We start from the raw sequence: 26108 nt of genomic DNA, 5'->3' as shown, positions 1-26108 counted from the left end.
AGCTTCTATCATGGCTGGGAAATGGTCGGAAGATTTATCTGACAGATGATGTGGACAGGACCATGTCAAATCTTGGTGGTGGGACTGACTGGGGTTCTTCAGGTTCCTCTGGTGTGGGGATCCTGATGACATGGGGTCATCAGGTGCCTGGGTTGGTGGTGACTTCCAAACCAACTCCTTTCTGCCCCAACCCTACTCAGGGGCTCCAGATTACAGCAGCTGGTTTTTATGGGATTCAAGTCACAGATCTTCAGTGTTTTCTGTGTTCATCCCTAGTGTGTTGAAAATACGTAATGTATGGGAAATGACTCTGTTACTTCAAATAACCTATTTATTACACTGACTGTACTCCAACACTTACTGTGGGATAATTGGTCTATTAGGCTTATCTTGACATGTACGTATTTTATTTATTTTTACATTTATATCCTATTCTTCCTCCAAGAAGCCCAGAGCGGTGTGTGTGGTTTATGTTTATCTTCACAGCAACCATGTGAGGTAGATTAGGCTGAGAGATAAGTGACTGGCCCAGAGTTATTCAGTGAGTTTCATGGCTGAATGGGGATTTGAACTCAGCATTTGTGCCTTTGAGGCTTTGCCTCACAAATCATCCTAACATTACATTCGTCAAAACCTACTCTAATATGCTAACAGTTCTCAGCAGTCAAGCATGGAGTTTTGATCAAATAAATGTTAAATAAATGTGCTCAGAGTCACTGCAATGACCATTGGAATGGTGCCCGATTAGTCTAACAAACATACTGAACAAAAAACCCCAGAATTGCCATTATGCTTCCTGTTTCCTCAGGGAAGGCAACACAAATTTAACAAGGATGGTACAGTAATGATTTGCCTGAAACATCACAAAAATAGCAGACAGCTTTATGAATTAAGCTTTTGGACTCACTGTATCAAGGACTTTAACTCAAAGAACTGTACCTTTTCACATAATTTTCAAGGGCTGTTTGAAAATTCAACCTAACCTGCAGTTTCAAGTGCACTTCAATCAAAGAGAATCATTTCTATGTAAATATATTTGTGATCTGGCTTTCTGTATAATTTGGGCCCTTTGGTACCTTTCCATCTGGGATATGCCTCTTCTGAGTGTTGTTAATGAAATACAGACAATGGAAAAGAGTGATTTTTAAGCAGCATGATTTTCTGGTGAATGTGGTTCTTTCATACAGATTTAGGAAATTCAAATACTGATTTCAGAGACACTTATAAAAATGCCCTTGGAGTCTTCCAGATTATCATTTTGCATATAAAATTAGAAGTTAGACAATTACAGGGAAATTGTGCTTTCCCTTTAAGAAGCACTTCTGTTGCTTCTTAAATTTCTGGGGAAATTATATTTTTAAAAATAGTCAAAACTCGGTATTTTATTGCTGAAGAAAACACTATTTTTCATTCAGCCAGTACATCTCTTGCAGTAGATGCTGCCTTTTCAATTGTGTTTATGTAAATGTCACGGGATCACTTGTCATTATGTCATATATAATATGTCATTATGTCACATATACATACATACATGGAAAGAGAGGCTGTGGTGCAGTGCCAGGGAGATAGTACTTAGAAGTGAAACAAAGCATACAATCTAACTAAACTAAAGCAATGTAAGTAATGTCTGGCAGGACATCCACCATTTTGATTCTTATTGACCATAGGAGGATAAAGGTGAGAGTTTGCAAAGTCAGGCATGTTATTTTCTGTAGAGCTTCATGTGTGTTGTTTTCTATAGAGCTGTCTGTTTCTCTTTATAGAAGAGAGAGAGAATTTCATCTCACCTTTGTTTAACCCATGGTCATGTTTTTTCCTGTCAGAAGGAAAGGCAGACTCATGTAAAGCTTGTGCCAAATATTTCACTTACCCCTACAATGTTTGCCAAAAGTCTGTCAGTCCAAGGAAAGAAGCAGCTGGGTTCTTTTTCTGGGGGAAGAGAAGGTTTAGGGGCATTGATATTGGCAGAGTATATAATACCCAATATTAGCAGGAAGGTGTGAAAAGGAAAGGGGCAGGTGGTGAGGTGTCAAGTGTCATTGGAGATACACAGAAGCATTAGCACTGCATGAGCTCTTATGAATGTTTGGAAGAGGGTATGGAAATACGGGAGGAGAAAGTTGACCTAATCCTTAGGTGCAAGTCAATAGCCATTTAAAGGTTTCTTATTGAACAATTTAATAACTCAGACAATAGAATTCAGAATAATGGCTGATATCCTGACTAGTGACATTCCAAAATCTATTAAGAACTGTAGTATGGACAAGTTTGTTGTTCAGGTGTAATCTAATACTGGTATACCTGGTCCAGCATCAAAGTCAAGCTTAACATAATTATTTCTTATGAAACAAAACAACAACCAAAAGCCAGTCATTTAATTTCTAGTGTTTTTATAATGAATTTTATAACACACCTTAGGTGTATCTTGACTCACCATGCAGGATCCCTCCTTCTAGCCTTTTTCTTTACTTCTGTTTCGATTTTTCTTTCTGTCAGACAGCCAGGTAAATCTTTTTAATAGGTTGTCATGCTAAGGACACACTCAGCATCTGGAAACTATAGTTAAAATTGATTTTTAAAAACTCTATGCCAGGTAGACCTTTCTGACCAGAAAACCTGAGAAAACCTCATGCTTTTTTGTTTTTACACACAAAGCCTCACACATCAAGCAGAAGAATCAGAAATAATAGGGGAAAGTGGTACAACTCTGTGGTGCTTGAAGCCACTGCCATCATTAGCAGGTGACAAATTTGGTTAGCATGTAAGCCCTGTTATGAGGTCTGTGGGAAGCATGTCATCTACTACCCTCTGTGAATTTTGGGAAATTAGCATCAAATGCAGACTCATGAACAGCAATAAAAATACCTTAAGAGCTGTGTGGGAGGTGGCAACAAAGAGTTGTTTTATTGAGGGGTAATAGTGGTGCAGGAAATAGGGGTTTGGTTAGGCACATTACCAAGTTGCTATACTAGGAAGAGGATAGAGGTTTGGGGGTGAAAGAGAAAGAGGAAAGCTGTTTGCCATATTTACCTAGATATCATTGTGGGAATTCTTCTCTCCGGGAAGCTCAAGGACAGAGTGAGCTCATGGGCACATCTGGGCAGCGTGGGGATGCAGTGTCTGATGGTAAGGTGCACAGGCAGCAAGTGTGGCAGATGCAATGGCAATAGCAAGGCATGATCCCCAAAGCAAAAGTGGGACCCTATGTTTGAAGAGGGTTCCTATAGGCAAGAACATGTCCTATGGCTAATGGGAGTCCAGAAGATGGTCCTCTCCCAGAGTTTCCTGATGACTTCTGGAATTATTGCTCCTGACAAGGCGTGAATATTAGTTATGATTAGGTTATGTCTGGGTTATGTTTTTCTGTATGACAAAGGATATTCAAAGAGGGAGATAGAGTAATCACCTGGACGAAGGGGAGAGAGGAGCGAACATCACACCTTCTGGCACAAACTTGCTCAATTCTGATAACAATAGGGAGGAATAGTTAGGTAGAACTTGTCTCAACCTTGGGAGCTTCAAACTAGAAGGGAAGAGATCTGGCATTCCTTTCTCTTTTGCTCTTTTTTGCAGCGTTCAGGTGGGTCTTTTCTGTATCTCACCTGTTTATGCCATAATGCAAGCAGCAAGGGTATTTTCAGGGGTTTGTGGCAAGTCTTTTGCAATGGACCTGAGTATTGCCATTTTAGGAAAACACATTGTCAGAATGACCGTTAACCTGGAATGCAGTCAGCATTTCTCTTCCATGTAATCATAGGAAGAGAAAATGGCTGATGCTTGAGTTTAGGAAGTACATTGAAGTACCCCCAAATGGCAAAGGGAGCAGGTCTGGTAACAGCCCTTGCCCTATACTGGCTTGGCCTAAGGAGGAGGAGGAAGAACAGGAGGATAGTGGCTGGTGCTGGTGGATGCAAATGACAACAGTAGTGTGTCTCTCTTCCTGTCCTGCCGTGGTTATGTGTCTCTCTTTGTCTCTTTTTATCTATGGTATGCTGCTGCCTTGCACGGCGATTTTGGCAAGAGCACCAGCAGGGGGAAGGTGTGGGGAGGTGTAAGAGTACTCTCCCTGCTCCTTAAAGGTAACCCCCTCCCCGCCAAACTGGCCCAGCGCCGATTCGTGCATATCCATACTCGCTGTTAATAGTACTGATCCTGGGGAATTGGCAAACACTCATGACAACTTTTGGGGCTTGTGTGGGGAACTAGCAAGTGTGAATGGAGCAGCCCACCTCAGAATACATTTGTGCAAAGTTTGGGTCTCAGAAAGAACTGACAGAGAGTTTGAAGGTCAAAAACAGAATCACATTTATTTTAAGGTTTAGGGGTACAGGAAAAGAATTATGATTAATAGGCAATACAACATTAACTAGCAATAGTAACAAGACTAACAAATCAATAGGACTACGTTATGGCTCACAAAGAGGCAATTTGGCTTGAGATTTGAATTCATTCCACTCAAGGCTGACCAGAGAAATTGTTTAAGAGAACAGCTTTGGGTTTTAGAAGGAGCAAGAAAGGAGAGGAGCAAGAGGTTTTGGAGCAGAGATTAGTTATGGTACCTAAATCTGTCTGGTGGGGTGAATGGACCCTTGAGGGACCTCTCTCCTTTGGGACAGACAGGAAGGCAAAAGGCAAGAGTGGGGACCCAAGCACCAAATGAGGACCCAGGAACCAGACAAAATCCAAAGGGGGTCTGATCTTGGGAGACCAGTATCTTGCAGCCAAGCGTGATGGGCAGATTGGGCTTGGATAAAAGGTCACTCTGGAGGTGACAAGTGGAGTGGGAGCAAGAGTCCAGGCAAGGCAAGATGGAGTAGCCAATGCTTAAACATATGAACACGCAACTGGTGAGTCCGAGGAAGAGACACACTGATTGATTGTGTCTTGACTAGAAATAGACAGCATCTTGTCCTGAGGCGACAGCTGACCACACCTTTTTGTTGACAAAGGTGACAATAGGGATGGACAAAGGAGTTCATCCTTGTCCTGTTCACCTTAGCTGAGTGTGCTATTTCAATACAATAGGCGAATAGGGTTTGAACCCTGTGTGTGTGGCAGTATGAAATGGGCACATCAGAACTTATCTCCTGTTTTCAGGAGACCTTGGGATTTCCTAGGAGTGTTTTAACAGCTTGCTTCCCATGCCCTGAGCCAGCCATTAGCACTTTGTTAGAGAAGATGAGCTCGTTACCTCTTATCTGTTCCTTCCTGTGAAAGTGATAGGATTGAACTGATCAATGGGCCAACATAAGGGGTGGGTATTTGGCTAGTTCTTGTGAAGTATAGCGCTTAATTAACTTGTGTCTACTCCGGCTTCCTCACCTGAAAACTAATAAAGGAAGTGAGCACAGGGACAGTCCTCCTGCAGTTCCGGGTTTGACCTAGAGCCACATCATAAGTAATGATATTTGTAAAGATGTTGTTACTTACAAAATAAACTTATTTTAGAAGATCAGAAATGAATGAAAGAGCAGACAAAATTGTACAGTGGTGGGTTTTATTTATTACTTTTTGAAACTCAACATTTAATGATATTCTCCCTTATGCTTTGTTTCCTTTTGTTGCCCGCACTGCCATTCTGCAGGCTCCCAGAAGGCTCTCTGCTCAAGTCTGGGACTACAGGCTTGTAGTTCCCACTCTTAACACACTCAGAGCCTCATGGGATCGTGGACTCACCATTTGTTGGCAAATGGAGAAAGGTCACTTAGCAGGCAGCAGGACAATAGCCCCCAGGTTCACCAGCTATCACGCTAATTGAGAGCCTCACACCTTTCCCTCTGTTAGGAATGTCTAAGCAGACCTAAATTAGCCTCCAAGTTAACTTCAAGGTCTCTCTGCCCAGAGACTGACCCTGTTACTTCCCCTCCTTGGCCTCCTCAAACAAGCAAAAGTAATCACCTCAGCAGGAAAGCAGATAAGGCACTGCAAATGCTGCTCCCCTCCCCAACAAAAGAGGTTGATGTCCAGAGGAACTACTAAGATGTGCTCATTAAAAATACTGATTAGTTTACTGGATCTTTTCAACCTGACAGATAAGTCCTGGCACATCCATTCAGTCCATTTACATACAAGTTGTTGACACATGGTACTTATGCTAGCACACCCAACAAAGACAATGGATTCTTTTGATATCCACAGGAATTCCCCTCTTCAGGAAGGAGAAGGAAGCAGTATTTTGCTCCAGGGCATATTTTTGGCTATAACTGGCCCTAGTTTCATGAACCAGTGTGCTTCTTTTGGTCTCTACACCTTGGAGCCACCCGCTGTTTGAGCGATTTACCTGACACCTGCCATAACAACTGGCCGGGTCTTGCTCTTCATACCATTCCTGCTCTCAGCCTCCAGATTGGCCTTCCTCACTGGCCTAATCTGCCCAGCATGCCTCGCTGCTATGAGAAACAGGCTACACAAGACCAGACTCCTTTGGATTTACCCCTGCTGCCTAACCCCCAAACAACTTTTGGTTTTCCGCTGCTGCCTCCTGACTCCTGGTCCATTCCAGAGGAAAGAGATCCTTTGGTTGCTTCAGAACCATAAGGAATGAGGTAGTATAATAATCACTGCACCCCTTTGGGCCTCTCCTTATCCCTGTTCTTTCCTATTAAATCCAAAAACTTCTCTGAAGCCTTCATTCTCTAGCCAGCCTGCAGTTCAGTTAATTTGGACACAAAGCTCAAATTGCCTCTTTGCAAGCTACCTGGTTAATCTCTGTGACATATTTTAGTAATAATATTGCCGTAACCAACTCTTTTTTTTTTTGCTGTACCCCTAAACCCGTCAATAAACAGATTGAATTCATGAACCTCAACTTACTCTCTTGTCAGTTCATTTCCCGGGACCAGAACTTTGCACAAATTTATTCTGACGTGAGACTGCTCCACTCTAGCTCACTAATCCCGCTCCCACAAACCTGGGCACATTCAGGGATGTTTCGCCAGTCACCCCAGACCAGTTCCATTAAAACTTTGTTATGATTGGATTATGTTTTACTATTTTTCTATTAAATAAATAGAAAATAAAAAGAGCAATTCCTCATGAACTCACTTTCATCTATGTTCAGCATGTGAGAGTTAATATGTAATACATTGTTAGTTTTATTTCAAAGATCATATATCTATCTATCTATCTATCTCCTCTATAATAAAGCCCTTGAGTGTAATCCCGTGTCCCTGCCCGTGTATTTCTCGGCCGTTCTGGGCATGCGCAGAGCGCGTGCCCAGAACGTCCAAGAAAGATACGGCCGCAGGGACACGGCGGCCATGTTGGCTCCCGGACCGGGAGAAGGGAGCAGGGAAAGATGGGGCAGGGAAAGACACGGGGCAGGGAAAGACGGCGGCGGCGGCAGGGACCAAGCGGCCATGTTGGCAGCCGCAACAGATACTTAAAAAGCACACACAGCCACGGGAAACACATAGCAAGAACGGCCCCAGCCGATGCCCGCCGCCCCCAAACCGACTGAAGATGATCAGAGACGCCAGCAGCAGCCACGGTCCACCCCAGATGCCAGCAGCAGCCACCCGAAAGCCAACATAGCGCAGCCACGTTCCCCCCACAGCTGCCCGAAAGCCAGCATAGCGGGGGGGGGGGACAAACAAAAAAACCCACTCAAACCCAGGTTGTTGCGGGCCGGCCGTGGGAATAGAAAAGATGATGGGGGCAGATTTGGCCCGACCGCCGGGAGAAGAAAAACAGCGGCGGGGGGTCCAGGAGAGGGGGTGAGTCCAGCCTGGGTGTGACTAGCCCAGAGGCAACAGAAGCGGTGGGAGAAAGTAGACTGCGGGGTTAATAATTTCCCCCCCAAAGGCCCAATTATAAGCCCCCACCCCCCTCCCGACGGCCAAGGGCGGGAAAACTACCTCCATGATTGGCGCATGCGCACCACAAACGATATAACCAACGACCGCCACGAGACCACCAGCACACAGGAGCAGCTGCTCAGAAGCTCTTTCTCCACAGCGCCTTCTCAGTCGGGGGAACAGGCGGGAGAAAAAGCCCACTGCGAAAAGCCCTGTGTCTTCTCAAAAGAGAAACCCCTTCTTCTCCCTCAACGACGGATCACACTCTAAAGCCAGAGCAGAGAGAACTCCCTGGCCTGGAAAAGAAATCGCCGGCTGCGCTCGGCCAGCCGAGCCGCGAGTGAGGGAAAAAGCACAAAACAGCCAGACGATAACCCCAAACACGACTGCTGGCCATTCTAATTAGATCTTACCCAGCTACTTAAACGAGCCTGGCTCCAGGCACTTAGACTCGGTGGCAGGGGAAAAAAAAAAAAAAAAGACAGGGGCAAGGGGGAGGGGGAAGGAAAGAAGAGAGTGCGGGAGGGAGGAGGGTAGAAAACAAGAGGGTGGGGTGGGAGGATGGAAAACAGATACATGAGTGTGGGCCAGGAGACAGGGAGAGAGAGTAGGGCAGAACAATCAGAAAAAGAACCCCACTCTAGACCAGAGGAGGCAATGGGCCCAGCTGAAAGGAGGAGGGTGCGCTGCAGCCAGAGGAGGCAGAGATAGGCGGCACCAAAGTTCTACTAGCGCCCGTTAATTTAACGGGCTTAAAATCACTAGTGTATATATATATATATGGAGAGAGAGAGAGAGAGAGAGAGAGAGAGTGTGTGTGTGTGTAGTGTATGTATGTGTGTATACATAGGGGAGCATAGTATACATAGCATACATAGCTCCCCCATGTATACATAGGGGGGCAGTTAGAAGCGCGCACACACACACACACACACACACACACACACACACACACACACACACACGTGTTTCTCAATAACAACAAAGAGAAAATGAATCTAAAAAGATTGCTTTGGCTCAGCTGTAGTGCAGATGCAGATGGATCAGATTGTTACCTCTTAAGCTCCATTCTTCCAGGACTGTCATCAGTAGCTGAAGCAAATTTATGGAGAAACCTAGCCAGTGGCATATTATATGACACAAGTGAATTTTAGCCCGTTGAAAAACGGGCGCTAGTAATGCTTTCAGCCCCTGCCGCCGAACCTCCCAGCTGCCCGATCCCACCATTTGTACAGGAAAGAGGAGTTCTGCTAGCGAGCTCCTTTTTCCTGTACAAATGGTGGGATCGGGCAGCTGGGAGGGCGGTTCAGCGGCGGCATTTTTCAGGGCCAATTTGGCCCTTAGTAATTTGGCAGGGGGACGGGAATGGTGGGATCGGGCCCCAAGGTTTCCCCCCCCCGCCTGGCTTTACTGGCGGCGCCAGGCCTCGGTGGCGGCTCCGCCGCCACCTCAACCAGCTTCCCCGCCGCCTCTCTCCTTTATTTGCGGCGGCCGCTTCTGGCCCCGCCGCCGCCTCACCCGCACTCCCGCCACCAGTTGCCCCGTCGCGGCCACCGCCACCTCTGGCCGTGGCCACGGCTGCGCCGCCGCCTCTCCCGCACTCTCCTCCTGGCGTAGGCGGCGGCCACTTCTCCTTCTCCCGGCCCCAACATGGCCGCCGGGTCCTGCCGTTCGTGCCTCCCTTGCCCTGTTCTGGGCATGCCCAGAACAGGCCAGGCACGAACGCACGCTTGGTGTCCGTCCACGGACGGACACCAAGCGTTTTATTAGAGAGGATTCTCACCTCCATATAGGAAGACTATTACATTCAGGAATGAATCCAAACTCTCCCTACTTAACAATGAGATCATCTCTTCTTCTTGCCAATAGTGTCAAACTTTGACTAGTATCTTTAAAAGTGTTATAGTACAACATTCATGCACGTATAAAAGTTATATCAAAAAGTCATCATTTGTGATATTCAAAAGGCACAATGCTACTTTATAGAAAAACTGATCTGTTAGCAGCTGAAGGATCAAAAAGTGGCTTTCTTAGTTATTGCGAAAATGTGATTCAGCAATGCTATGTGTAAGCAATTGCCATTCTGCTAGATCAATATCCATCAAAGAAGCAGATAATGTCTCCGATTAAATATCAGTCATTGAAATTGTGCTGCTAGAATAGCACACGGCCAAGGATCAGTATATTTAGCTATGCCTTAACATTTACCTCCCATTCTTTTTGCTTGACATTTATTTAGCATCTGCCATTGCTATCCTATTCCAGCTTTCTATTTCACTGATATTATCCTTTAAAATGTTCTCAATATTTTCGATCCCACGTGAACAGCTGCATGTTTTTATCTATGGCCGAAGAAAGCCGTTGATAAGTGTTCTTTAGTTCTCATGGTAAATTGCCCTTTTCTAGGGGTTTATGTTACCCAACTTGAATTAGTGCTGGCCCAAAACTCTGTGAAGACTGGCAATGCTTGAAGCACTGTTGGGCCAGGCAGCAGATTGGAACAATAATTTGATTCAATTTGATACAGCCCTTATTGGCAACATTTTGTATTGTATAGTTTTATATGCAAAATGGGTAATATTGACACTGCCTGATATGTATCGTATCAGGCTGATTCGAACCAGCTGATGATTGCATGGTTATTCATATGCCTTTCTCTTCTTTAAAGAGTCATTAGATTCTTTGTGGATGTCACAAAACCTGCGTGTCATATGTTGTGGCATATATGGAAAACGCTCAGGGGGAAAAGTGCAGTAATGTGTTTGACATGTCTGCTTCAAAGCCTCAGGCTTGCAGCTGGTCAAAGCATGCTGCAAAGCACTGCAATCACAGTGCTTGTGGGGAGGGACTGAGAGTTGTATATTACAAGATGTCCGAGCCAAATCTCCACCATTCTGTGAACAGCTCTTTCGATGAGTGTTGGGAAGGTATTGATTGCCAAGAGAGGTTGCAATAGAATTTTGTTGACCTAATCTGAATGTAAATATTCAAAGCAAAAGTGTGAAAAGCAGGGTGGAGGGAAAGGTATGTTGGCTTCTCTGAAACTCTAGCACTTCTGCATGAAATTGGGTTTCAAATTCTAAGAAGGATCCACCATCAACTTTAAGAGAGGTCTACCATGTCTAAAAGTTTTATCTGATTCTCACACTCAATAATATATTTCAGTGATTCCTCATTATTTCCTATGGTCCATTATCTCCTATGGGATAATGCATTGATCCAGTAGGGATGTGCAAACTGGTTCTCATTTGAACCAGTTCAGTTCGACAGTTCGAATCCGAACCGAACCAGGCACTGGGTTCGACCTGCTAGTTTGAATTCAAACCGAACTGAGCCTGGTTAGATTCAAACTGGTTTGAATTGGTTCAAACCTCCAAAACTGGTTTGGGTGGTAGGCACACCCACCCTGCACAATCGGATACTCCTATGATTTTTTAATGATTTTTTTAAAAAAAGTTTTCATTATTGCCCATTATTTCCTATGTGGAGTACCCAGGGATGCCTACCACCAACCAACCCCAAGGCAATTGGGTGCCCCTACTATTAATGATGTCTTAAAAAAAAAAATTACCCATAGGGAATAATGGGGATTTGGGGCTTCCCCAAACCCCCATTTGGGGTTTGGTGCAGGGCACCCCAACATGGGTCTGGGGGCATGGCAGGGATGGCCTCAAGCCATCCGAGGCACCCCCAAGTCCCTGGGATTTATAAAGGTATTTATATTTTCCTTCCATTTTACAGGTTGCAGATTTTGCAGAAACACTTTCACTGACCTAATTGCTGACCTCAGGTCAGCCATTAAGTAATTAAGGTTATCAGTGCACAGTGTGTTCCCTTGCAGGGAAAGTAATAGTCTGTAGACTGCAACTGCAAAATACTTGCAGTCTGCAGTCTATTACTTTCCCTGCAAGGGAACACACCGCTCACTGATAACCTCCTCATCTGACCTCAATGGCCAGTGTGGCTCATAGTGAAGAAGACGTTTTCTTTAATACCCAGGGCCTAAGCCGTTTAGGGCTTTATAAGTTATAACTAGCACTTTGTATTTTTCCCGGAAACCAATTGGCAGCCAGTGAAGCTCCATCAGTAAAGGAGTAATGTGGTCTCTCCAAGATGACCCAGAGACCAATCTGGCTGTCGCATTCTGAACCAACTGAAGTTTTCAGACTACATACAATGGGAGCCCCACGTAGAGTGCATTACAAAAGTCAAGTCTGGAGGTTACCAACAGATATACCACTGTTTTGAGGTCACTGATCTCGAGAAATGGGTGCAGCTGGCGTATCAACCAAAGCTGATAAAAAGCACCCCTGGTCGCCACCTCAACCTGAGGAACCAAGGAGAGGTGTCGATCCAGAAGGACTCCCAGACTGCAAACCTCTTCCTTTTGGGGAAGTGTGACCCCATCTAGAACAGGTAGATCAAGATAGTCTCTGGAGTTCTGACCCCACACAATAAGTACCTCCATTTTATCTGGATTCAGCTTCAGTTTATTCTCCCTCATCCAGCCCATTACTGCTTCCACGCAGGCATTTAGGGAGGATATGCCAGCTCCTGAAGAGGTTGACATGGAGAAGTAGATCTGGGTGTCATCAGCGTACTGGTAACACCCAGCTCCAAATCCCCTGATGATCTCTCCCAGTGGTTTCGTGTAGATGTTAAAAAGCATTGGAGACAGTATGGTGCCTTGAGGGACACCATACTTAACCATAGATTTCGAACAGCAACAATCTCCATTCAACACCATCTGGAATCTGTCTGAGAAGTAGGAGCAGAACCACTGTAAAACAGTGCCTCCCACCCACAACACCCTCAGACGTTCCAGAAGGATACTATGGTCTATAGTATCGAAAGCCACCGAGAGGTCCAAAAGGACCAACAGAGTCATACTTTCTCTGTCGATTCCCAGTTGGAGATCATCCATCAGGCCGACCAAGGCAGTCTCCACCCCATAGTTTGCCCCAAAACCAGTTTGAAATGGATCTAGATAATCAGTTTCCTCCAAGACCGCCTGGAGCTGAGAGGCCACCACCCTCTCTATTACCTTGCCCAGCCATGGGAGGTTGGAAACAGGCCTATAATTGCTCAACTCTGAGGGATCTAATGCAGGCTTCTTTAGAAGAGGTCTAATGATTGCCTCCTTAAGACAAGGAGGCATCGAGCCCTCCCTCAGAGAAGCATTTATGATTTCCACCAGGCTGTTTACAACAACCTCCCTGCTAGATTGAACAAGCCATGTTGGACAAGGGTCAAGAGAACAAGTGGTAGGCCTCATCACTCCAAGCAGCTTGTCCACATCCTCAGGAATCACAAACTGAAACCGATCCAGTTGAATCGCATAAGAGGGGCTGTTGGACACCTCCAGTTCAGACATCAAATTAATTGTGGAGTCTCCATCTAGGTCAGCCCGAATCCAAGAGATTTTATCTGCTAAAAACTCTTTAAACACATCACAGCAGGTAACTGATGATTCCAAATTCTGGTTCGGGGGGGGGGCGGGCAGATACTAATCCCCTCACAACCCTGAACAACTCTGCTGGGTGTGAACTTGCGGAGGCAATATGGGCAGAGAAGAACTGCTTCTTTGCAGTACGTATTGCCTGAGCATAGATCTTTAAATGTGCTCTATGTCATAACCTGTTGGATTTGATTGGAGTCTTTCTCCACTTGCACTCTAGTCGCCTACCTTGATGCTTCAGCGCCCGTAGATCTTCCATATACCAAGGGGCCAAATTTGAAGCGAGTTGTAGGGGATGCTTGGGAGCAATCGTGTCTACTGCCCTGGTGAGCAAGTTATTCCAATCTCAACCAGGGCATCAACAGGATCACCGGTAATGCCAACATTAAATCCCTCCAAGGCTTCTTGAAATCCTACTGGATCCAATAACCTCTTCGGGTGGACCATTCTAATAGGCCCCTCGCCCCTACAGAGGTGGGAAGTGGTTGTAATTCTAACCTTAACCAGGTGGTGGTCCGTCCATGACAATGCGGAGATCACAGGAGTCCCCATTCACGGAATACCACCCTGATCAGAGGAGAAGACCAAATCAAGTGTGTGACCTGCAATATGCGTCAGTCCAGAGACTGCTTGGGACAGGCCCATAGTTGTCATGACCACTATGAACTCCTGAGCTGCCCTGGACAAATTGGTACAGAAATGAACACTGAAGTCCCCCAGCACCAAAAGTCTCAGAGACTCCAATACGAGTTCTGCAACCAAATCTGTAAGCTCAGTAAGGGATTCCGTTGGGCAGCGGGGTGATTGGTACACCAACAGAAGTTCCAATCTATCCTTGGTCCCCAAACTTAAGTACACACATTCAATATGGTCTGATACTCTAGCCACTCCACCTCCCTGCCCATGTCCCCTCACCTGCTCCTCTACAGAATCTCCTGGAGGAAGAAGCTGGGACCAGATTGGACCACTAGCCTCCCCCAACCAAGTCTCAGTAATACATACCAGGTTGGCCCCTTCATCCATATACAAATCATTGATGAGTTCAGGCTTATTTTGGACTGACCTGGCATTGCAGAGGAGCAAGGTAAAGCTATGTGGGTTGTTGGCAGTGCTCTCTGAGGTCAAAGAGCTGGCAGGACAGCTGGAAGGGGAGACAGCTATTAAATTTCTGGCTACCCTTCCCCTGGAACGGCCTGCTGACCTGCCAATGTTTCTTCTTCTATTCCTTACCACCACCGGGATAGCTGCCCCATAGTCAACGAAGGTGCCCCCTGTCTCCCCATCTCCAGATGAACCCAAACACATTGCAGCAACTTCAACCCAATTCCCAAACAGCTAAACACTGATTAAACAGAAGACCTCTAGCCCTCGCCCTCCCCCGAAGTAGGTCCCCCAAAGGGGCAACCCCCTTTGGTGTCGCCCCTTTGGTGGTGACACTGCTGCAACAAGCAGCATTCCTATAAAGCCCAAGGCTGAGCAGATGACCCGAGGAACAGCTGAGTCATTTAGGGGCTGGTCCCAGTCCTGCACACACTCCCCACAGATGTTACCTAGAGCCTGCAGCCCCACAGGGGAAGCAGGAGCAGGCAGGCAACAGCAGAAGGAGTCCCCAGGACCCACCTGGTCTCTCACCCCAGGCAGCACTGTGTGGGAAGCAAATGGACTTCTCCCTCTCCTCCGCTGGGCTTCTAACACCCTGAAGTCACAAGCAGTGTTCCTATAAAGCCCAAGGCTGAACAGAGGACCTGAGGAACAGCTGAGTCACTTAGGGGCTGGTCCCAGCAGAGGCGTATCTAGAGAAAATAGCACTTAGAGCAAGCACTGAAATTGCACCTCCTGTCCAAACATCTGACACCAAACATCAGATAACTTTACCATAATATCAACTCAAAAATACAAGTCAAGCTCATTAATCTTTTAATATTTCAAAAACTATTTAGCAGTGGACGTAGCCAGACCAAAAAATGCTGGAAAACTACAAATTTCAGTATGCTGAGGCTCATGAAATACCCAAATACTATGTGGAGGTGTACTTGGAAAACTAAACAGAAGTGCCTGTCTAATTCTCTACTATGCATTGTAGCATCACTATTACATATGTTTTAAAAATCAATGGAGAATTTGGTTTTTCCCAGATACTCTGAAAATAATTAAAGGATATGCAGAGTAAACTGTGTCACTGCTTGGAATATCTATATATTTAATTCTCCTGGGTGTGCCTTTCGAACGTGCGTCCTGGCAGCCCAGCTGATTGGCTGGGCTGCGGGGGCGCCTGATTGGGTAAGGCGCACCCAGGAGAACAGCGGCGGCAGCCATGGCTGCTGGCAGGCCGGCCTGGCAGCGACAGGGAGGACAGGCCGAGGAGCGACGAGCTGGCAGCACGGCGGGCCCGATACTAGGGTGGGGGTTGGCAGGGTCGACAGATGGCGGCGGCTCTCGGCGGCCCCCGCTGGCGGCAGCTCTTGGCGGCCCCCGCTGGCGGCGGCTCTCGGCGGCCCCCGCTGGCGGCGACTCTCGGCGGCCCCCGCTGGCGGCGCCTCTCGGCGGCCCCCGCTGGCGGCGGCTCTCGGCGGCCCCCGCTGGCGGCGGCTCTCGGCGGCCCCCGCTGGCGGCGGCTCTCAGCCCGGCGGTGGGCCCGCCTGTGGCAGCATGCCACCGGAGACTGGGGTGGGGTGAGAGGGGTGGCGGGTCTGGCCCAGCCGCGGAGGCGAGGCGGCGGCGGGCCGAGCCGCGGCACTTGGCCCGGCTAGAGACTGGGGCGGTGAGGAGAGAGGTAGCCGGCCCCAAAGAGTGCACAGATGCTCTGTGCAGGGGTCGGCTTGTATTCTAGTATTTCAGAAAGACAGTTAAAATGATAGAAAGAGAGTAATAAACTCCCAGTGACCTTAATACTAAGGATTTCACACTGATTCTAAGACAAACTCACCATTAGTAGCCATATTATTAAGACATCACATTTAACTCACTTATCACAAGAAGCAAAGTAAGAGCAAATGAATACAATCCTAGCTCATAAGCTTCAGCTCAGTATTCACAAGCCCTGATTCTCTGTACATAGTTGCCAAACTGAATATGTGTACTGTGACTTATATTATATTAATTTTTAAAAAAAATTACCTGTAGCCCCTTTGGGGGGCTTCCTAAAGGCTGTGGGTGTGTGTGTGTCTTCAAAGGTCCCCCCTCCCCCCGTGGTCTCTTAATTCACTGCAGCAGCCCATGCTGGGCTGAATTTTGGGCCTTTTGGGGCCTGCAAAGATTGGCATGGTGGCCATTTTGGAGGCTACCACACATGCTCAAATGGCCTCCATGAGGCCTGGCAAGGCCTAGGGCCTTGCAGGGACCATATGAGCATGTGCTGTGGCCATTTTTAAAAATATCTTTTTTAAAAAAAATGGCCACTGAAAACAAAATGGCCACCGCGCCAGTGTTCCTATAAAGCCCAAGGCTGAGCAGATGATCCATCTATACATGCACAGGCTTACTGCTTGGGTCCACACTGGGGCCACACTGTGAAGCAAGAATCTATTGATTGGGAAGCCCCATGTACCCTCTTCCCCATGCTTCAAAAATTGCAATGTACTTTTGTGGGCTCTGCACAAAAGAACCTAGCTTTCAGGCACCCTGAAACCCCCCACCTCAAGCACCCCACAGGGCTTGAATGTCTGCCAGATATTTTATTTAGCAAATATTTTATTTATTTAGTATATTTGTACACTGCCCCAAACTCCTGTTTCTGGGTGGTTTACAACAAACAAAACAAATTAATATAGAACTTGAAACAAAACAGTTTAAAGCCACAAATCTAGTTTAAAAGCTTGATTTAATAAATGCCATGTAAGAGGTTTTTAAAAAGCTGTCATTGATGAGGAGGCTATCATTTCAGCAGGGAGCACATTCCAAAGCTTCAGGGCAGCAAGAGAAAAGGCCCAACCCTTAGTAACCATCAGATGAACTCATGGCAACTGCAGATGAACCTCTCTGGATTATCTCAATGGGTGGCAGGGATCACAATACAGAATACATTCTTTTAAATGCAGAGATATGCAAAAATATGCAGGGCCAGTACTAATTTGACTGTGAGTAAAATTATTATTATTTTATTTATTTTTATTTATTAAAACATGTTTATACCGCCCAAAACTTACGTCTCTGGGCGGTTTACAACAGAACAAAAACAAAGTAAAACATTCGTTAAGACAAAAATGCGGGGTGCAGGGGACACACACACACACACACACACACACTACAACAATTTAAAAATTTTAAAATAATATTTTAAAACAGCATTAAAACCATTAAAACAACATTAATTAAAAGACTGGGTGAAGAAATGTGTTTTTAAAGACTTTTAAAAAGCTGTCAGAGATGGGGAGGCTCTTATTTCACTAGGGAGCGCATTCCAAAGGCTCGGGGCAGCAGCGGAGAAGGCCTGTCCCTGAGTGGCCACCAGACGAGCCGGTGGCAGCTGCAGACAGACCTCTCCAACAGATCTCAGTGGGTGGTGGGGGTCATGCAGAAGAAGGCATTCCCTTAAATACCCATGGCCCAAACTGTTTAGGGCTTTATAGGTTATAACCAGCACCTTGTATTTTGCCCGGAAACATATCTGCAGCAAGTGTAGCTCCTTCAGTACAGGAGTAATTTGGTCTCTTCAAGATGACTCAGAGACCAGCCTCGCTGCCGCATTCTGAACCATCTGTAGTTTCCGGACTACGTACAAGGGCAGCCCCACATAGAGCGCATTACAGTAATCCAGTCTGGAGGTTACCAGCAGATGTACTACTGTTTTGAGGTCGTCTATCTCAAGAAACGGACGCAGCTGGCGTATCAGCCGAAGCTGATAGAAGGCACTTCTGGCGACTGCCTCAACCTGGGACACTAGGGAGAGGCTCGGATCCAGAAGCACCCCTAGACTGTGTACCTGTTCCTTCTGGGGAAGTGTGACCCCATCCAGAACAGGCAGATCAAAATCATCTCTTGAGTTCCGACCCTGGACAATGAGTACCTCCGTCTTATCTGGATTCAGTCTCAGTTTGTTATCCCTCATCCAGCCCATCACCGACTCCAGGCAGGCATTTAGGGAGGCTATGCCCTCTCCCGATGATGCTGACATGGAGAAATAGATTTGGGTGTCATCAGCATACTGGTAGCACCCTGCACCAAATCTCCTGATGATCTCTCCCAGCAGTTTCATGAAGATATTAAACAACATTGGAGACAATATGGAGCCCTGGGGAACACCATACAAAAGTTCAGATTTTGAAGAACAACAGTCTCCAAGGGACACCATCTGGAACCTGCCCGAGAGGTAGGAGCGGAACCACTGCAAAGCCGTGCCTCCAACTCCCAACCCCCTCAGATGCTCCAGAAGGATACTATGGTCAATAGTATCGAAAGCTGCCGAGAGATCCAGAAGGACCAACAGAGTCACATTTCCTCTGTCAATTGCCAATTGGAGATCATCCATCAAGCCGACAAAGGCAGTCTCCACCCCATAGCCAGCCCGAAAGCCAGTTTGAAATGGGTCAAGATAATCAGTTTCCTCCAAGACTGTCTGGAGCTGGGAGGCCACCACCCTCTCAATTACCTTGCCCAGCCACGGAAGGTTGGAGACAGGCCTGTGGTTGTTCAAGTCCGAGGGATCCAGGGTAGGCTTCTTCAGAAGCGGTCTAATAATTGACTCCCTAAGACAAGGAGGCATCCTACCTTCCCTCAGAGATGCATTTATAATTTCTACCAGGCCTTCTACAATAGCGCCCCTGCCAGATAATATAATCCATGTCGGACAAGGGTCAAGAGAACAGGTGGTAGGCCGCACCATTCCAATCAGCTTGTCCACATCCTCAGGAGTCACAAACTGGAACCGATCCAACCTAATCACACAAGAGGAGTCGCTGGACACCTCCACATCAGACACTGAGGTAATTGTGGGGACGGAATCTAAGTCAGACCGAATACGATAGATTTCCCCCACAAAGAATTCATTAAACACATCATAGCAGGTAATTGATGGTTCCAGAGTCTGATTCAAGGGAGGAGGGTCACTCACTAGCCCTCTCACAACCCTGAACAACTCCGCCAGATGTGAACTTGCGGATGCAATACGAGCAGAAAAGAACCGCTTCTTTGCTGCACGTATCGCCTGAGCATATGTCTTCAAAAAATGAGCTCTATGTTGCAGTCTGTCAGATTCAAGCCGGGTCTTTCTCCATCTGTGTTCCAGTCATCTACCTCACCGCTTCAGCCCCAGTAGTTCTTCCGTATACCAAGGGGCCAATTTTGAAGCAGGTCGGAGAGGACGCATAGGAGCAATCATGTCTACTGCCCCAGTGAGTTTGCTGTTCCAATTCTCCACCAGGGCATCAACAGGATCTCCAGCAGAGCCAAAACTAAATCCCTCCAAGGCTTCTTGAAATCCTATTGGATCCAATAACCTTCTCGGGTTATTGGATCCAATAAAGTTGGATCCAATAAAGTTCTCTTGGATCCAATAAAGTTCTCGGGCGGATCATCCTAACAGGTCCCTTGCCCCTGTGAAGGTGGGAAGCGATTGTGAGTCTGACCTTAACCAGATGGTGGTCTGTCCATGACAATGGGGAAATCACAGGATTCCCCACCCACGGAACACCACCCTGATCAGAGTGAAAGACCAAATCAAGCGTGTGACCAGCAATGTGCATCGGCCCCGAGACCACTTTGGATAGGCTCATAGTCGTCATGGCCGCTATGAACTCCCGAGCCACCCCGGACAAATTTGTCCCAAAGTGAACATTGAAGTCCCCCAGCACCACAAGCCTGGGGGACTCCAACACCAAGTCTGAGACCAAGTCCGTCAGCTCGGTTAGGGACCCTGTTAAGCAATGGGGCGATCGGTACACCAACAGATGTCCCAGTCTATCCCTTGTCCCCAAACTTAAGTACACATATTCGATATGGTCCGACACTCTAACAGGGATCCTGGTAAGGGAAAGATTATTCTTATAGACCACGGCCACTCCACCTCCCCGCCCACGGTCCCTCACCCGCTCCTCAACATAGTTGCCTGGAGGAAGAAGCTGAGACCACACTGGGCCCCCAGCCTCCCCCAGCCAGTTCTCTGTAATACATACCAGGTCGGCACCTTCATCCAGAATAATAAAAAAAGGAAACATAAGGTAAACACTAGGAATGTGCACGGAACTGGTTCGGAGGCCCTTTATTGGCCTCCGAACTGTTTTGAACGACTGGCAGTTCTGGCATTTCAAAGGGAGGGGGATTGTCTTTAAGGGAGGGGGAGAGTGCACTTACCACTCCCTCCGCTTTCCTCCTGCAGGTGCTCAGTTTTCTGAAAGTCCATCAGGAAGGCAGTGTACCTCCCTGCCACCCTTTTACCCCTTTGACTGTACCTGACACACCTGTGCGTGTCAGACACGTGCGCATCAGGCACACCATGCGCACACATGTGATGTGTGCACTCATGAATGTGCCATGCACACACATGTGCCCGATGCACACAGGTGCTTTGGGTACTTCCAGTCAAGGGGGCAATGGGGTAAGAGGGAGGTATGCTGCCACCCTAATCGACTTTCAGAAATCTGAGCGCCAGTGAGGGGAAAGTGGAGGGAGGGGTAAGTGCACCCTCCTCCACCCTTAAAGACACCACCACCACCTTTCAACATCCCCCACTCACTTCTGTGCACACCCCTAGTAAACTCTAGCAACAGCCACTGGAGGGATGATGTGCTGAGAATGGATAGGGCCAATTGCTCTCTCCCTGTCACCACTTTGAAAGGTGCCTCTTCACTCAGTTAGCAGGAGTCAAATATGCTTTGACAAAATATGTGCATACTCAGGATCTCTTAACAGTTAAAGCATAATTATCTGTATTCCTTGGCCCTGATATGCACTCTTGCCTAGGAATGGAAAAAAGGGCCTTGTTGGATCAGTTCTCCTAATCCAGCATTCTTTGCAAGAATCCAGAGTGAGCAGCAGAAACTGCCTGCCTGCCAGTGCAGTCTACCTTCTGTCAATCCCTGATCTAAACCAAGTGTGGGCTATTTATCAATGGCTTTGTTTCCAGACTCTGTCTGACAGTGTCGGACATGAGGATAATTCACCCATATGGAAATGTATTTGTACTCGATTCAGGGCCAGCTCAGACATAATGGGCCCAGCTGGAGGCTACATAAAATTGTTTCTACGTACTGACACTCCACACAATGGTTGGAGCATTGTAAATCCACTTTCCACCTTGTTTGACCTAATCACATGGATACTCACCATGCCAGCACTGCACAGACCTGGCAGCCACAGGTTCTAGCAAACAGAATTGCTATGCATTTAGGGCAAACAAGGTAGAAAGTGACTTTCAAGCAGTTTCTTTGTGCAGCATAAATACACAGGAACTCCCCCCCCCCCAACTCCACCTAGATCTATATATGCAGCATAAATACACAGGAACATTTTTTTGCATTCTCCAACTGGTTCTGTAATATTTGATTTTGCCCTGACATGCCAGCACATGGGATGTTGAGGGATATCTGTGCTGGCTGTTTAGTTCCTGATCCCTTTAAAAAACCTAATACATGTGGATTGCTTCAACAAAACCAATTTAGCCGGAATTGCCCTCCTTCGCTCACTCACCTTTTATGGAGGATCCAAAAATCATTGTTGTCAATGCATTGCATCCCAGTATTTTCTGTGTTATCCTACAGTGCTTCTACACAGTTTCTTCCATGTAAAACATAATTGCAGCACTAATCTGTCCATTGTGGACTTGCAAAACACCTTGGGGGCAGTTTGGATAAGATGCTGGAGGATATTTCCGAGCATTGTCAGGGCATCCTGTATTCATGTGAGGAGAGCTGGTCTAGAGAGGAGAGCTGGTCTTGTGGTAGCAAGCATGACTTGTTTTCCCTGAGCTAAGCAGGGTCCACCCTGGTTGCATATGAATAGGAGACTAGAAGTGTAAGCACTGTAGATATCCCCCTCGGGATGGAGCTGCTATGGGAAGAGCAGAAGGTTTCAAGTTCCCTCCCCGGCTTTTCCAAGATAGGGCTGAGAGAGATTCCTGCCTGCAACCTTGGAGAAGCAGCTGCCCGTCTGTGAAGACAATACTGAGCAAGATAGACCAATGATCTGACTCAGTATATGGCAGCTTCCTATGTTCCTATGAGTGTCCATTTGAATTGCCCCTCTCCATGCACTCCAAAACCCTACTTAAACAGGGTTTTGTAGTACATGTAGAGAAATGATTCAGATGAACATTCCCCTTGAGACCTCTTCACAAGAATAAGGGACAGCTCATAGGAATGGCCTCCAGGGGAATCAGTGTGATTCTGTCCTGATAGCATGTTGAGCTGGCATCTCATCCCAACTGGCCCACTCAGGCTTTTTAGATTTCTGTGGTTTTAATTAGCAGCTTCTTTCTAATGACTCATGACTCTTATTGCTTCTTTTTTAGATCATTCTTGATCAATATTTCCTTAATTAGTCAATTCCTATTTCCCGGGCATGCGGTGAAAACTGGCACAACTCAAGGGAACACACAATAAAACACACATAGGAGCTATTCACACAACTGTGGGGATGGGTGGGGGGAAGGCAGGGTTCAACCTTCCAGATGATCACCCTGGATCCGTTTGGCATGCAAGCCGCGAGCCCACACGACCTGTGCTGCAGGTCCGGCAGCGTGGAACAAGAGAGGCTGGGACTTGTTTTCCTGGCCTCCAACTATCCCACAAGGCACCGTGCAATGAGTGTAGTGCCTTGGAGGATTCCCCTGTCAAGGCACTCTAGGTACCCATCTTTGTGTCTCCTCAGCTCTATGGAGTCCAGGAGACACTTGAGCCCAGCAGCCTGGTTAAGGGAGCACAGAGCCGGGCTTAGGAGTGGGGTTAGGCTGGGCAGGAGCACTGGGATCCACATGATCCCAGCACTCCACATGAGCAACCTAGCCCAGGCTAGGCTGCCCGTGAGCATAGCCTCCTAAAATAACAAACAGAAAATAGAATTACTTCTGAGTAAATGTTGTGGAAGGATCTTGTCCATGGGGACAGGCATCGACATTTACACTGTAAGTGCCATATGGAACCGCCATTTCGAGAAACTCAATATCTCAGGAAAACTAAAAAGTCATAGTGTGGAAGCAACTGTGCATTCCAGTAGAGAGAGATACAGAGTGTACAAACCCCAAAGAATTACACAAATTAAAAGTAGATAAAAAGTGGGTAAGGGATTCAGAATTGTCAGATTTGCTCAGGTTTACATTCTCTCTAGTCCTCAGTAAATTTTAGCAGATCTGATCCTTACACATGTATTGACAAACATCCTGCTTAAGGCTGCATGCACACTCTGTGAGATGTGCCTGCCAGAGATGGTAATCACACTGAGGGGGAATGTTTTTTGCATAATTTTTCCACTTCCCACAGAAGTGTCATGTGCCACCCAAAAATATATTACATAGCGCTCAGGAACATATTTTAAAGTGGCGCAGGGTATTTACAAGGAAAGAGAGATTGGCAAAAATGGCCCCCCTTGCATGAGCACTGGTGCTACGGTAGTTGGGAGGCATGGGTGCAGCATGGATGCTTTCCCCCACTGTGCACATGCAGCACATGCACATGACAAGTCAACTTGTCAGCCACCGTGTGAGACTAGCAATCCAAATGAACAGACCTTTCCATTTTGACATGCCATGAAATGGGCTGTTCAAGCTAAAACCACAAGCAATCGACTTTATCAGCACATTCTTTTCAATGACAAATTTTTTTCAATAGAACTGAAAAAACACCCCTATTAATCAAACAACTCTTTCCATTCAGGGACATGGTGTCCTTTTCTCTTAGTAGAAACTTTAACTGCCAGAGGACTGTGAAGTAACACAGTGGGTCTATGGAATGTTGCACAGACTATATTTTAAAGTAAAATTATTAAGATAAGCAGAAATATGGGTCGTTTGTCAAATAAAGATGACAATTTTGATTAAAAATAAGGACAGCAGTAATGGTGGCCAGGTAGTTTGGCTGTCAAATATAGTGAAGGTATAAAATGGAACTTGCACAAAGCTTACATTATAACTGATTCAATGTTGGATAACAAAGTACTTAAAAGTAAAAAAAAAGAGAGAGAAGTGGCAAAATAAAACTGCCTAAGTAAAAAAATGATAAGGTTGGTGTTGAAAAATAAAATGTTACTGGAGGTGCAAAAACCCATCAGTCTTCTAAAGGAAATACAATGTATTGGATTTGTTTTATTAAATATACTACTCAAGTGCCATAATTTCTTCTGTGTCGAATGCCTCAGGGATTTGTTGTTAGCATTTCAGAGAGAAAAAAAATTAAATAAAAACTCCATTTGCCTTCAGTGCAGGGAAACCAGACAGAGTTTGTTAAATATTGCCTGAAAAAAGAACCCGGAGGGGTTGTTTTTTACACTGTATAATCAAAACCCCTATATATTCGGAGGCACAATACTTTCTCCCCTGTTGATCTATTTCTTCATATTTCTCTGATAAATTCCATTTCTGAGGGATTGTAAAGTACAAAGGAGGTGCTGATTGCAATATAAAATTAAGAAATTAGAGGAAAAGATAATGGCCCTTTGTAGCCGCATTGTAGATTTTGATAATTAAAAGTGTATCTTCATGGCAGCTACCTTTGCATCCAATCTGGTGCGCAAGCACAACACTGAAAATGTAGGAAGGGCACCAAACATTTTCCCCACTCTGAAAGTATAAACCCTCACTACCTGTGTTGGTCCCCAACTTCCCCTCTTTCTGAGGAACTAATATTTGGGGAGTGAGAAAAGATCAGTGTGATCTCAGTGTGAAGTGGCAAGACAAGACAGGAAAATACTGATTGAAATAATGCACATCTGGCCTCCTTCAAACCTTACTTCAATCATGTTTTGTTCATATGTGTTCCTTCATTTTATGGTACCTGAAAACATCCCCATACCTATAAAATATCAGGGCATGGTCTGAGGGCAGATGATCCAGCCATCTTGTTGAAGACCTAAGCTATAAAATGGGTGATGGGATGGGTGACTGCCCGGCTACCCTATAACTGCCTCCTTAAGTTCCAGGATGGAAGAAAAAGGAGACATAAGTGTAATAAATACATACATATAAAAGGTTCCACATTTGTTAAGTCTGTCTGTACCATACCTCCTCTTGATCAATTCCACCAGTTCTGGTGAGGAAGGAAGCTCAGAGGAGGTGTTGCTGTGCCCATCTGATTTGGTATACCCCTGTGCCTCCAGAACCTAGTCTTTGACTCTCCACCATAGCTTCATTGTTGTCTGTGCTGCTACACCCTGCCTAGACACATTTCCCCAGAGAGGACATTAATCATTCTGATTTGCCATTGCCCCAAATGCATCTCACTTTCTATGTGCACATAGAGAACTGTTCTCTTTGAATGGGAAATGTTTGCTTTTCTCTCCTCCCCCCCTTGAGATAATTTAGAGAACTTCTCCCTTGAGTAGCAGGAGCTCGGTAGGCATGCTGCCTTCCCTCATGGCATGGAGCCCTTCTGTCTCAGCTCCCGGCAACTAATAGACAGCACCTCCTTTCAAGAATGAAGCCTGCATTTGCAACCCTCAAAATCAATCTTTGGCTAAGAATACGTAGCTATAGATCAGTATCTCTGCCTCTATTCTCTCGCCCCCTATCTATCACCCCTAACTCTATCCCTTCGCTCTAATATGCACTGGAGGCAATTCAGTGCCATTCTCCAAGCATTAACTTGGCAGTGACCAGGAGCACTTTTTATCAGCTTCAGCTGATACAACAGCTGTGTCCATTTCTGGAGGTAAATGACCTTAAAACAGTGGTACATATGCTGGTAACCTCTAGGCTTGACTACTGTAATAAA

At 46.2% G+C, this 26108-nt stretch overlaps 1 protein-coding gene across 2 annotated transcripts in view; it reads left to right on the top strand.

The window, feature by feature from the left end:
- Positions 1 to 26108, top strand: part of LRRC2 (leucine rich repeat containing 2) — a 117629-nt gene that overhangs the window by 64173 nt on the left and 27348 nt on the right. The gene's annotated exons all lie outside the window — the stretch shown is intronic.

Source organism: Hemicordylus capensis, chromosome 2, assembly GCF_027244095.1.
Source record: "Hemicordylus capensis ecotype Gifberg chromosome 2, rHemCap1.1.pri, whole genome shotgun sequence".
Lineage (NCBI taxonomy): Eukaryota > Metazoa > Chordata > Lepidosauria > Squamata > Cordylidae > Hemicordylus > Hemicordylus capensis.
This window is presented reverse-complemented; position numbering and strand designations above follow the sequence as displayed.